Source organism: Candoia aspera, chromosome 1 (assembly GCF_035149785.1).
Source record: "Candoia aspera isolate rCanAsp1 chromosome 1, rCanAsp1.hap2, whole genome shotgun sequence".
In the NCBI taxonomy this organism is placed as follows: Eukaryota; Metazoa; Chordata; class Lepidosauria; order Squamata; family Boidae; genus Candoia; species Candoia aspera.
The window spans coordinates 104,505,171-104,518,827 of NC_086153.1; the positions used below are offsets into that span (position 1 = coordinate 104,505,171).

Sequence of the window (13,657 nt, forward strand, 5' to 3'; positions counted from 1 at the left end):
ATTATTGCAGCCTTGCTTCCACGATTAGTGGGGTCCTGTGAAGTTTCACAGCACAATCTTACTGACAACGCAGATGCGAATCCCACTGAGTTCAGTGCGGTTTGACCCGCAACTGGATAGTGTATTGTATCCTAGGACAATCGTATAATGACAGAATGAGCGCAGTATTCAAACTACAGCATTTTAACTCCTTTCCTTTCTAACCAAACATTGCTCCAACGGAAAATGGAGCAAGACCCCAAGCATATGTAAACCCCGCGAACGCTAACTCTGCGCCGACCTGGCACTACGTGGAGTTCTCCCAGACCCTCGTTCCCCTCTTGCAAAGTCTTCTCCGTCCGACTATCTTCGGATCCAACACCAGCTCCTCCTCCTCCTGTTCTAATTGGCTGCGAGAAGCCGGTTTGAGCAAAGCCGCAATAAAACCCTGCTGCTGCCACCAGCTCCCTTGCTCTCACCGCTTAGGAGAATAAAGCTAGCCTGTACCACCCGACCGTGTGTGCGGGGGTGCGTGTGTGTGACTGGCGTCAGAAAAGCGGCTCGGGTGTCCACCCCCGTTTACCCTGAGTCTGAAGAGCCGCGCGGGGAGTGGGAGCCGGTCAGGTGGCTGCACAAACAACACCTTCGCCGCCCTTCCCTTCAGTCGCTGCGCCACCCCCGTTCCGGGAGAGAGTGCGGGAGCCGGAGAAGAAGCCCCGCCTTCGGCACACTCGCTCAGACACGCGCGCGCCGCTCTCTCGCGCCGTGTCTATTGTGAAGCTTTGTGGGAGAAGGTCCGCGCTTTCTCCCTCCCTTCTCCTCCAGCTGCTCCGTCTCAGCGCCCACTCCCTCGGGCTCTCGCAGACGCCGGTCCGCGAGGGGGGGCTCTTGCAGGGCGCGTTCGAACTTCCAGCCCCAAAGGACCCGGTGGGCGCCAACTCCCCCGACCCAGAAAAGGGAAGGGCTGGCGGGGGGCTGTGGGAAGATGTGAAGAAGGGAGAGTGGCGGTGCTGGTGGTTAACGCCGCGAACAGGGAAAGACGCCGGGATTCCCTAAGCAGAAGACGCGGTGAGTTTCCTGCTTGCTGCGGTCCAGTATTCTCTGCAGTGCTCCCCCTTCTCCCTCCCGTCGCCGCCCCCTTCCACTTGCCACCGCTTCCCCGCTCGGCGCTGAGAGATATTCCCACTCAGTCACTCCACGCGGGGAGGGGGCACGCCTCCCCCCTTGCCTGCTGGCGAGCCGGCCAACCTTCTCCTGCGCTGGGTTAATGAGAACGGGAAGGCGAGAGGGGGTCAGTGTTAGTAGCTGCCCCCCTCCTTCCCCTCAGTGCTGCGGCCTCAGGTTGGGGCATGCCGGCGCTTCCGGTTAGCTGGTTTTTTCTCCTCTTCCCCGCCGCCCCCCAAGATGAAGAGAGGAGGCGAGGCTGCAGTCAAGGGGCCACTTCGCAGCTGTACCTTAAACGCGCACTACAGGAGGGGGTTGCTCGCCGCTTCTCTGTTGAGCCTCGGGTCCTCCGCGAATAAATGGCAATCTTAGAGCTGGATAAGCCCCGCTTCGCGGCTGATCAAGCCATTAATGCAGGGTTCATTTCTTATCACATGCTCAGATCGCTCAATGCGAACTTGTTCTCATCTCTTCCCCATCTGATGGATGAGTGGTTAGCAGCATAGGCGGCCTTTTTCTTCCCGTTCCCCCTTTCGGTCCAGAATGCAGTGGAAAACAATCTGACGAATTTATTCTAAATAATATAAAACGAGGCTGTAATATTGGCTTTAGGGTGATTGGTGCAGAATAAATGCCTGCATGTGTATAATGCATTAGTGGAAATATGAAGGGACAGTTGGGGTTTTTTGGGGGGGGTGATGTGTTGGATATGGGCCAGAATACTGCTAAATGCAGTGAAATAGGAAGATAGGAAGGACTTTATATATCCTTGATTTGTATGAAGCTATGTAAAGCAGTGTGGAGTAGGTACAGGGTGGTAGAGCTCCTCTGTCAAGCATGTAGAAGTAAGGAGGGGCACAACTGGCCACTTGCCTTTCAGTATATATAATTGTGTCTCTGTAGGATAGAAATGCTATGAAATATTACAACCTTTTTTTGAATTAAACTAGTTTCTCTTAAACGCCTGATACATACCTTGAGAGGTGGTTGTCACATGGCGGTGAATGAGTTATCCAGTCCTGCTCCCCAAATGTACAAAATATATTGTTACAAAAGTATTTTAGTATATTTTTAATTACATTTATTATAGAAAAATTGTGATATTTAAAACTCTCAATTTCTTACTTTATGATCCAAATCATTTCTCCTGAAATCTTACTTGTGGCTTGCAATAATTATGTCATAACAGACTTTAATTGCTTTCAACTTATTTCAGCTCTTCCAGATTGTACTTTATGGTATATGACATAATTTTACAGACATTGAATATGAAGATTTAACATTGGTTTTGAGTGTTTTTAAATAATTTTAAGATTCCTTTTTACACAAATTCTTTTTTAAACAATGGTGAAAAAAACTTGATAACAAGGTAATAAAATATTTTGTATATATTCACATATAGCATAAAATATATATTTGAAAAAAGCCTCATTACTATGTTATCTTTATACCCTTGTTTTTGTAGCATCTGAAGTACTGTATGTATATTTTTATTATATTAAAATGTCATCTCTCAATAATATATCTTGAATTGTTTATTTGAATTGCACTGAGTTACTACTTCTTGTAAAGGAAATTTTAACTTTCAAAATTTTTCTTGGAAGTTGATGTTGCAGGCTATAGAGAAAAAGATAAAATATTTTTTAAAACATGCCAATGATTTTGAATGGATTGTTTTTTGGTTCCATTCTAAAAGTAAATGGAAAAATCAAAGCTTAAATCAAAATCAAAGCTAATACATTCCACAATAAAAACAATTTAGTAACCTGATCTTGGGCATCATCAGCTTCCTAAAATATTGTACCACAATATATCATAATCTATAACGCAATATCATAACAGATCCCTTTTGAACATAGTAGTATAAATGGAGTACATAGACAGCTTATAGCTTTGAAAAGATTGTACTTTATTGCTTTCATATTCATGAAGCTGTTTCATCTTAATTATTATTGCTTTTATGAATTAACAGCAGTACTGAGATATTTCTTCTGTGTGGTCTGACGTCTGTATGAACTCAATATGCAGTGTTCTGCAATAACATTGACTAGAAAGAGTTTCATGAATGTATTGCTACTTTTACTATCGGTATGTGTGTGTCTTTTTGGTGATGTTGTGAACTATGTAACTGGTATTTCTATGAAACTGATGGAGATGGAATAACCATGGTGACATTCTAATAGGAATAGGAAATTTCAATAATTGGTTAATTATCCATTAACCAGTTGTAAAAGTTACTCTAGTTACCATTCAAGCCCAAGCATTTATCTTCTTCAGAAAAGGAAATATTTGGAATTTTAACAAATGCTAGTAATTTGAAATATTTTAGATATTTCAGGGGTTATGATAAGTTTCATTGTTCTAAAAAATAAAGGATATGTATATAAATTGGGCTGATCAGCATATTTTCTTGAAAGGATTATTTTTTTAATTGGTTTTTATTGTGAGTGATGTGTTTAGTGGATTTTATGTGACTCATTTTGATTTAACCACTAAGGTATATGTATACAAGTACTTATCAAATCTGGTGATACATTGATGCTCCCTTCTTTCTTATCATCCATTAGGGGCAAAAATTTTACAATTATAAGATGCACTTTCTCTTTATGCAATGGGCATTGAATTGTGGTTTGTTCCCAGCAGGTGGCAGTACCTAGCAGAACTTGGTTGATCTTGGAAGCCTAGCAGAATTGGTTCTGTTTAATATTTGGATGTGGGACTATCTAGAAACTCCAGAACTACTGGTTACACTGAAAAATTGAAAAAAAAAATTAGAAGAGGGCAGTGGCAGATTAATTACAAAATACCACAAGAACCCCCCTATGCTTTCCAAGATTTGAGTTTAATTTGAGGGCATCTTTTTCATATTGATATGAACTTACAATTAACAGCTTCTAGAAGAGTGCAAAATTGTGTAATTGGTAGAGTGCAATGGGGAAATGTATCCATAGATATTCCGCTAGTTTTCCCTTGGTTTTTGTTTGCAGCAAATGAAATAGGAATAATGAAGATGTCCGTCATTCTTCTGAATCACCTTTTATATAATAGCTGTATCTTTTTTTCATAATATTCTACAACATGTATCCTACTGACTTTTATTAAAGTAACTTAGATTTCATATAAAAGATAACTAAACGATAATATAAAATGATTTCTCTGGGTATACTGAACTTAAAACTTACGATTTCGTTGACTTCAGATAAGAAACCCTTCTTTGGTTCCCTTAGTTGTCATTAGACAAGGAAATAGAACTTACTGTATGCTACCTTGTTCTAAAGCATTATGCAAGACCTATTTTACTTACGCTAATTGCTGAAAGAGTAGCTTCTCATTGTGTCTTCTATTCCTCCCATTCTTGTTTGGCATTGCGAATGACTTGTGTTCAGCTTTTTATTTTATCAACAGTTGCTAAGGAGTTCTGTATTCAACAGTTCAAAATCTAATGGACAGTGCAAAGTATTTTTAATACAAATAGTTTATTTAAAAGTTCTGCTTGGCTGTACCTGGTCCGCATTTATTTATTCTAGATCAGTCATATTGATTTACAGTAAATGTGTCAAGAGCTATAGCAATGTGATAGCCAGTTTGGTGTAGTACTGAAGGTGCCGGCCTAGAAACCAGGAGGGTGTGAGTTCTAGGCCTCCTGTAGACATGAACGCTGGCTGGGTGACTTTGGGCCAGTCACACACTCTCAACCCAACACACCTCACAGAGTTATTATTGTAGGGAAAATAGGAGGCAGGAGTGTTAGATATGTTCACTGCCTTGAGTTAAACAAAAAAGTATTATTAATTCTACTAATAATAAAATGTATTTTCTCAAATATGGTTACTGACCCATCAGGTCTTTTTTTTTTTTACTTAAACCAAAATTATTATTTATTAGGTGGATATGGAATTCAAGTATTAATTGAGTTCAGTCTTATATTTTTCCCCCTCTTTAAAAAAACAAACTCTGGGGACTAGCATAATTGGAACCCAAAGGCACGTTAGTTCGAGGCTTGTATAAAAAGTTAGTTTTCTGCATCTCCACCTTGCACCCATGAAAATTGCCTCTAGAGTCTTTTCAGTGTTTAAGGAGATTTAGGGGACTTCAGGGAAATAGAAAATTACAGCTCTTGGATTCATTTGCAGAAGCAGTTCTGTCAGCAGATGAATTTGACCACCCAGAGTGTTTTTGTTTCATACACAAGACTTTACTAATAGCCAAGACATAAATAAAATATATTTAGAAATAGCAGTACTCTTATGCACTAATTTAAGTGCCTTGGTGAATCAGATCAAAATCTACTTATTTTGTAAAAAAAAATCTCTGCAGCTCCAGTGAAAATTGATTAGTTGGCCATTGCTTTCTGTCTAAGTAGCTTTCCATGTTACTGTGAAACTATGAAACTATCTGCTTCTTCTTGTGGTATGGAGAATGGTCAGTCTCTAATTTTGGTAAACGTGGTAAAAACAACTACAGGCACAAATGGCACAAATTTTGGAATGAATGAGATAAAATATTAGTCAGAGCATACACTTTCATGCCTTCCTTCTATCTCTCAGGACCTAGAGTTCTAAGAAGGCTGTTGTGGTAAATTTGCAAGATCCTTAAAGGTCAGTGTTGCGTATGTTTGCTCAGAACTTAACACTACTAGTGGTAACTGCATTGAGATTTACAGACCAAAGTTGGATCTGGTTATATTTTTTTTTCTATTGTTGCAGCTTGATGATGTAAAGAAGATTCTTGAAAAGGTTCAGCTGATTATACATGTACTTTACCATTGCTTTTCATGGCTTTTAATAACTAGTTATAAGAGAGAAAGATTAGCTGTTTGAGTTCAGACAACGGATAAAGCTTTCTTGAGAGAGAATGAGATGCCAATAGGTTTGAAAGTGATTGTGGTGTATCTTCTTTAAAAAGTTAACAACTGCTCTTTGAGTTTTTGATAAAATCTTTTAAAAAGCGGTGGCTGGACAGCTCCAGAAATTCTGGTAAAAAGAAGATTGTAAATATATTTCAGTGTGACCATGCTGCCTTGTTACTGAAATAGTATTTTGGGGGTTTTGTGCTTTTGTTTTGTTTCTAGCCCTGACTGATGCATTCTCTTGTCAAAAATAATTTCTACTGATTCTCTGTGACTTCTTAGGAACTTCTGATACTACTAGCCATGGCATCGTATTTGATTCGGCACTATCTAGGGAAGTATAGTTTGGGTTATTTAGATTTCTTTTTATACTGAATTATAATAAAAAGGAGTCTCTGGTGCTGCTCAGTGAAAGTTTCATTCTCCAATTTTATCAAAATATGTTGCAGTTGTGTTGTGATTGACTAGATAGCAAATTCCATTAACTCAGGTATGACTTAGGCTTGATGTATCACATGAAGCAGGAAAAGCACAATTTCTATTGGCTTCAGGTTTGTAATAGGCTTTACATGGCATGTTGAAGACCATACTCTAAAAATAGGCAGGTAAGACCCATTTTAGGGTGGTTCTGAGACTCTACAATGATTAAAAGTCACATATTTTGCTCCTTCATTCTCCCCAAACTCCAAAAGATGGAGAAAAGGGACTGGAATTTTGAACCCTCCCGCTCTTGGAGTTATAAAATAGACACTGAAGGCTACAGGGGACCTCTGAGGTCTACTTTTTGCATTCCTCAAGATATATTTTGTTTAACCATGGTTTATTCAATAGCTTACAACTGAGCTTACACCGCATGCTAAGTGATAATCTATTCTTTACAGCCCAAACGATAGGTTCATATGTCACACTATTTTGTAATGTGGCTTCTTTAGTGTGTTCAGTGAATCCAATAATTATCTAACATTAATGAGTATTTGGGTGTCTTATTTTCCTTATCTCAGGATTGTCTGCTACTATACAATCCTGGATATGAATGCAGCTATAAACTAGGAATGTTTCGATTTTGAAACATGCCTAGAATGCTCAGAGTAATCCATTTCAAATTCAAACAGTCCATTGCAGATGTGAAATGATTTAACCATGCTTACTATAGACCTTAGTTTTCACATTGTTGTTTTTATTGAATAATGAGTGAAGATTATTTTCCTAGTTTTCTCCAACTATATAATACAAATCAATTAATTTCAATTATTTACAGGTAAGAGCTACATTATAATTTCATTGTGTTGCAGCTACTTGGACAATGATATTAAGACTTTGCATCAATGTTTCTAAAACTGAAATATTTTTAGAAATGAAGACATAGATTAACAAATTCAGGCTGTTAAATAATAGTTGCCTGTTCAAGAAAGATCTAGAGAAACCAGAGTTTCTAGTGAAACTTCTCCAGTGTATGTATAAGGATCTACAGACTATACCTTGGAAATCACTCCTTTTCCCAAAAATGTATTAGAATTTTTCTTCCAATGTGTAGATAGGCCCCTTAAAACCAGCTGAAATTACTACTTACCAGTTGAGTTGGAAAACCAAGAAGTAGGCATTTGTCCCATTTTGCTTAAGTCTTGAGCATGTGACAGTTATCAAAGAAGAGGGATGATAAGTCTGTATCTAAGGATCTTACTTAGGTACATGGGAATAGTGGGAGGGTGAGGCAGATGAAAGTACAGGTAGTCATTGCTTACTGACCATTTATTCAGTGACCAAAGTTACAACAGTTCTGAATAAAATAACTTTACGGCCCATTTACAACCTTCGTGTAGTCCCTGAGTCGTGTGATCGCCATTACAGCCAATATGGGTTGTCCTGTGTCTGGCCAATGTTTTTTTCTTTTCCCCCCCCTTGCAGAGCAGAGAGATTGAAGAGAAAGGGATTGCAAGAAAGTAAGCTGTTTGCTCTTCTACACATCAAAAGCAGTGTGATTGTGCTGGCAGCCCAGGGCTAGGAGCCACGGGCGCGCTACCCAAACAATTAGTTTACTCTCTTGAAATCTCTCCACTCTGCAGGGGGGCAGGGAGGGAAGCAAGCAATTTCTGCAGGCAATCTCTCCTTTACCTGACCCTTTCCCTCCACCTCACAAAGCTGAGAGATTGGAGAGGGATTTCAAGAGAATAAGCTGTTTGCTTTTCTACACATCAAAAGCAATGTGATTGGCTGGCAGAATGAGGGGGAAACTGGGGCAGCGGAATATGTTATATTGGAACATGTAGGTGTTCCTTTATATTATACATCACATTGCCTCTTTCTTCTAACTATATCATCCAGAAGGCAAGGAGAAGTTACATTTTAGTTCCTAAATCATGAATCAAAGCTTTTATATGTACGCTTAGGTTAATGTTCATGAACTCTCAAAATATTTCAGGTGGCTAACCATCCTCTAAGTCAATATCCTTAGTATCACATTCAGCAATCTTTAAAAGCTATTTATGGAGTTAATACATGGTACTAAGTATATAAATTCTGAAATTAAAATGTTTAGTTGCTTTATCATAAAAAACTTTGAATGCTAAATTTAGAGAATTAAGTATTTATGCTTGCTAGTTTCAAATCCTGAAAAGTATTTTAAGAAAAAATGACTAATTAATCTATCTGAAGCTACATTAAGTAATTAAGAATTTAACTAGCACTACTTTAAAAGTAGTGTTCAGAATACAGTAATGCAAATAACTGTTTTTCAGAAGTCAGACATTATGCTATGTCATATACTCACTGATCTGGATTTTGTTTAATTTACTCCTGGAAATGAGTTCTTTTCCATTCTTCTATTTACCTACCTTCAACAAAGAAATGCTGCTTGCAGGTGTTAACGCTTTACCTTTGAAAAAAAAAGTTTGTGCATTCTAAAGGAATTATATTTATTCTTACAGTTGCAATAGTTGATATTGAATGAGCTGTCTTCAACCTGAAATGTATTAATATTTAAGTTTTGCTATTGTCTCTTGGGACATTGAGTGTGTCCAGCTCTAGTAGCAGACTTGTCTTAGCTGCCTAGACAAGAAACTGTAAGAGTAGATTTCTAAAGACATCAAAGTTCCGTTAAGTACATTTATGGTAACAAATTTAAAGAAGCCGTTATGAAATAATTCCAGCAATTCCTGGGTATCATATACTAACCTTATTTATAGACAAATCAAGGTCCAGAGTCACTCTGTTTGGGCATGAGGATGGTTTCTGCCTGGCTCTTATTTTGGAAGCAGGATGATCTGGAATCAAACTCTTTCTCTGGGACCATGTGGGATCATCTTCCTTTCTGGACCTGTAGCAGTTCTTTCTTTAAATGGAAGAGCAGCTGATTTTGAAGCCTACTTCAGATCCTAAATTGGTTTTCAGATTTTCTTTTGACTTCTACTTTTAACATTATTGTTTTTATACAGTCACATTCTACAGTACATGTTTCCTAGATTCATGCTTCTGATGGCGTTCTTTTACAGCTTTTATTAGATTTACCAGCCTTCAAAGATAAGTAACTGGACAGCTTAAAAATTAAGATAAAAATATAAAAAAGCAAACCATAGAAAAATCAGCAGTTCTGGTTATTAACTTCTTAATTTATTAGTATTTCTTTCTCCAACTTTTTTTTTCTGTTGTTGCCTCATCCTTATACTCCAGTTGTCATTTAGATATATTTTTTTCTGCAAACTCTTGGAGCATGCTATTCATTCTCACTTCGATTTCTTTTCAGTCCAAAGAAGGTTGGATCTTAATTGTTCTCAAATTATTTTGCTTCAAGCTGGCAACTTTTAGCCAGCTGTTTAAGTTGTATATCCTTGTTGAAAATAGCTGAAAAATAGCAGTTGTGGTCCACCTGGGGTGGGAGAACCTTGCTACGATCGCTCATGCCCTTATGACTATGCCCTACTGTAGCTTGCTCTACTTGAGGCTGCCTCTAAAAACCTTGCACCAGAAGCTGCAAATGGTCCAGAATGCAGTGGCCAGCGTTCTCACTTAACACCTAGCCCTGGAAGGACATTGTATCTGTCTGGAGGTCTACAGTGGCTAACGGTAAGCTTCCAGGTACAGTTTAAAGTGCTGGTTTTAACCTATAAAGTCCTCCATGGCTTGGCACCAGGTTACCTTCAGGAGAGCAATTGGCAGATTCTCCCATTTGCTCTGGATGCTGTGGGAGGGGAAACAGCCAGGAACAGCCCTTAGAATGTCCTGCATTAAAGCAGTGAGGACAGTACCAGTCAAAAGCTTCATTATTGAAGCAGAGTAGAGTTTGGTGATCAGGACATCACACTGGTGGTATCCATTTCTGTCAACATAAGGACTGGAGGTGTTATACTGTATATTTGTGTGTGCATGTGTTTTAATGTGATCATGAGAAACAGTCCTTGGTATGTTGAATGAATTGAGCCATTGTGGCTCATACTATAGTATATGGATTAACTTGTGTGCAAACCTAGCCAATTATATTTTATTTGCTGTTGCTTAGCATAAATTAGATCTGGACTTAGCCATACATAGAGTAGATCTATTGATATCAATAGAGCTTAAGTTGGTCATGACTGAGTTAAGCCTCATTGATTTCAGTAGGTTCACTCTTTAAGTACAACTAAGTCCTGAGCTAATCTTTGAAGATCGTAATCAAATTGACTCAGCCTGCTTGCATAGTGAGGCTTTCGTATCTTATATTATCAAAGGAGCACAATATACTTTTCCACTGCTGTTAATGGTGACTTACCATATGCTGGTTCCTGGGCATTAAATGGAGATCAATTCCCTTTTCTCAGTATACCTTTATTTCACTGAAATTTTGTATATAAGCTGTTTAGAATTATGATTTAGAGGCTTTGTCTGAAAAATTGCTTTAAAAAGTTCATCTTATTTTCCTTGTACTAAACCCTGAGTTTACTTATCCATCATACAATTCTCTTTCAGCGTAAGCAGTGTTATATTAAACATAGCAAAGCAGAAAGAAATAATCAGCTGAAGAAATTAAAAGTATAAGATAAGAAAAAGAAAAATAGTTAAATAGAATTTACACTAACTTTATTTACCATATACCACACATTACTATCTTTGCAAACCATCCTCGCACTGCTTCATATGTTCCTTTTTGTTCTTTAGAAAGCTTTATTTTAATCACCTATTCCAGTGCTAAGATCATAAAGTTGTTGAACGTAAAATGATTTATAGTATTATTAGCAGAACTGAGTTACAAATAAAAGATTCTCTTATTTTGGGGTATGCATTTAATTCCAAACTTGAGGACCATATTGCTTTTAATTACAAATTTGCATTTTGTGATAGGTTTGTTTTTCCTCATTACAAAAAATATTCTGGTGATTCCATCTATTTCTAATTGTACTGTTTCAATTTTATATTATGCCCTGTGAACCTCCCCTGCTCTGCATTGCTGTAGTTCTGTTCACTCCATTAAAAATGTATGCCTTCCTTTGTATTCCCTTCTCTTTCCTCTGTCTTTTATATTTCTCTACGTGTAAACATCTTGTTGGTGTCCATATTGCATGCATTTATGTTGAAAGACAAAATCCTCTTTGGGGATGATACCCATTTTTCCCAGTAGTCTATAGCGACATTCCATTCCTGTTATCATCTCTACAGGTTTCTGCCAATGCCTTTGTTTCTTTCTCCTACATTTTTGATTTCTGAGTCCTTTCTGCCCCCATTTCTGGTTGAATGTACTTAGTCTGGAAATAATAGGCAAGATTTTAGCTGTCCCAGCAGTTCACACAGGAGTTCAAACACATGTCATGTATCTAGGCTAATGATACCAGCTGGAAACAAAAAATGGTATCAAATCTACTGTGAATTCAGGGAGATAAGAATCAGTGAAGAAGCAAGCATTCTTTTGTTCTATCCTATTTCTGATGCTTCAGCAGACCATATATATTTCCACAAAGAAACTTACCTTTAAAAGGTCAAATCACTGTCCTGGCATCATTGACCAGCTAAAGGAATTGGCAAGAAAAAATATGCTATACCATTCATATTGTCTAGAGCTGACTAGTTAAGATATTTCAGCTTAAAGTATCAAGAGTCACCATTTCTCTGTGCCTGTATTCTGATAACTATTAAAGATATCTTGTTTTTTAAGTTCCATTTTTTTTAATTTTGAGAATGGTTGTTTCCTACCTTGAGATCCATTTTGACATAATGGGATATAATCTGAATGTAATATAGACTTAAACTTCCTAAATATAAATAAAACAAACTGGATGATTATGAAGTATCATGAGTTTGTGTGTTCTGATTAAAATAAGACAGATACGAATACTTTCTGGCTTTTATATTGTGAAAGGTAGAGTGAATGTGTTTGTTTATTTTAAGATTTGGCTTTAAAATAAGTCTAACTGGACTCACTGGAATTTATTTCTGATTGTGTAGCATGCTTCTACGAAAGCCTTTAATATGTTTCTCAACAAGATCAAGTTGCAAGTTTAGGCTTAGGAGTCAGTCAAAACCTGCTTCCATATTTTCTAAAAGAAAGCTTCTGGAACACATCTAAATTGTCTTCACAAAGTTATCCATTTTCATCTTGAATCTATGCTTCTTCAGTTATTGATCTGGATAACAATCCAGTATGCTTCTGTGGTGCATGATGGAGAATTGTTGGACTGGGAAGATGTTTTTGGAGACAAAAAATCTTGTCCTCTGTGGATTTTCATATAGCCAATATAAATCCTCTATTACTGCTCCAAAAGCAGCTGTTCTACAACTGTATTTTCAGCAAAAGAGGACTGTGGAAAATAATGCATTTAAATACGAAATATATCAAGATATATTTGACTTGTTGCTTAGCAGCCAAAGCAAATTATGTAAATTGAAAATAAGATAGATTGAACATTATGATAGCAAAGTGATTTAACTTCATCTTGTATCTTCATGTTAAATAATGGTTTAACAGAATCAGGTTTTGTTCCTTTGACCTTTTTTTAATACTATAGCAAAATAAAATTATGCCCACAAAGTTCAAAGAAAAACATCCAAGTTTGGCTACATTTTGCAAAAACCTACATCAAGTCTGACAAAAGCATGTGGGAAAATGGGTTATAGTCTGATGAGACCAAGGTTGAACTTTTTGGCCATAATTCCAAAAAGTATGTTTGGCGTAAAAACAACACCGTGCATCACAAAAGTACACCATTCCCACAGTGAAGCCTGGTGGTGGCAGCAGCATGCTTTGGGGCTGCTTTTCTTCAGCTGGAACTGGGGCTTCAGTCAAGGTGGAGGGAATTATGAACAGTTCCAAATATCAGTCAATTTTGGCACAGAACCTTCAGGCCTCTGCTAAACTGCTGAAGATGAAGAGGAATTTCACCTTTCAGTACAACAACGACCCAAAGCATACCTCCAAATCAACAAAATAATAGCTTCACCAGAAGAAGATCAAAGTTTTGGAACGGCCCAGCCAGAGCCCAGACCTGAATCCAATTGAAAATCTGTGGGGTGACCTGAAGAGGGGTGAGCAGAGGAGATGTCATCACAATCTGACAGATTTGGAGCGCTTCTGCAAGGAAGGGTAGGCAAAGATTCCCAAGGCAAGATGCTGATAGACTCCTACCCCAAAAGACTGAATGCTGTCATTGTGCTTCAACAAAGTATTAGTTTAAGGGCGTGCACACTTATGCAACCACACTATTC

General features: G+C 38.0%; 1 protein-coding gene across 1 annotated transcript in view; it reads left to right on the forward strand.

Moving 5' to 3' along the window:
- The first annotated feature begins 721 nt into the window (after nucleotides 1-721).
- WASF1 (WASP family member 1) overlaps nucleotides 722-13,657 on the forward strand; it is a 51,013-nt gene continuing 38,077 nt past the window's right edge. The window contains exon 1 of the mRNA XM_063311244.1: nucleotides 722-1,047. The gene's annotated coding sequence lies outside the window, so the exon portion shown is untranslated. The remainder of the gene's footprint in view (nucleotides 1,048-13,657) is intronic.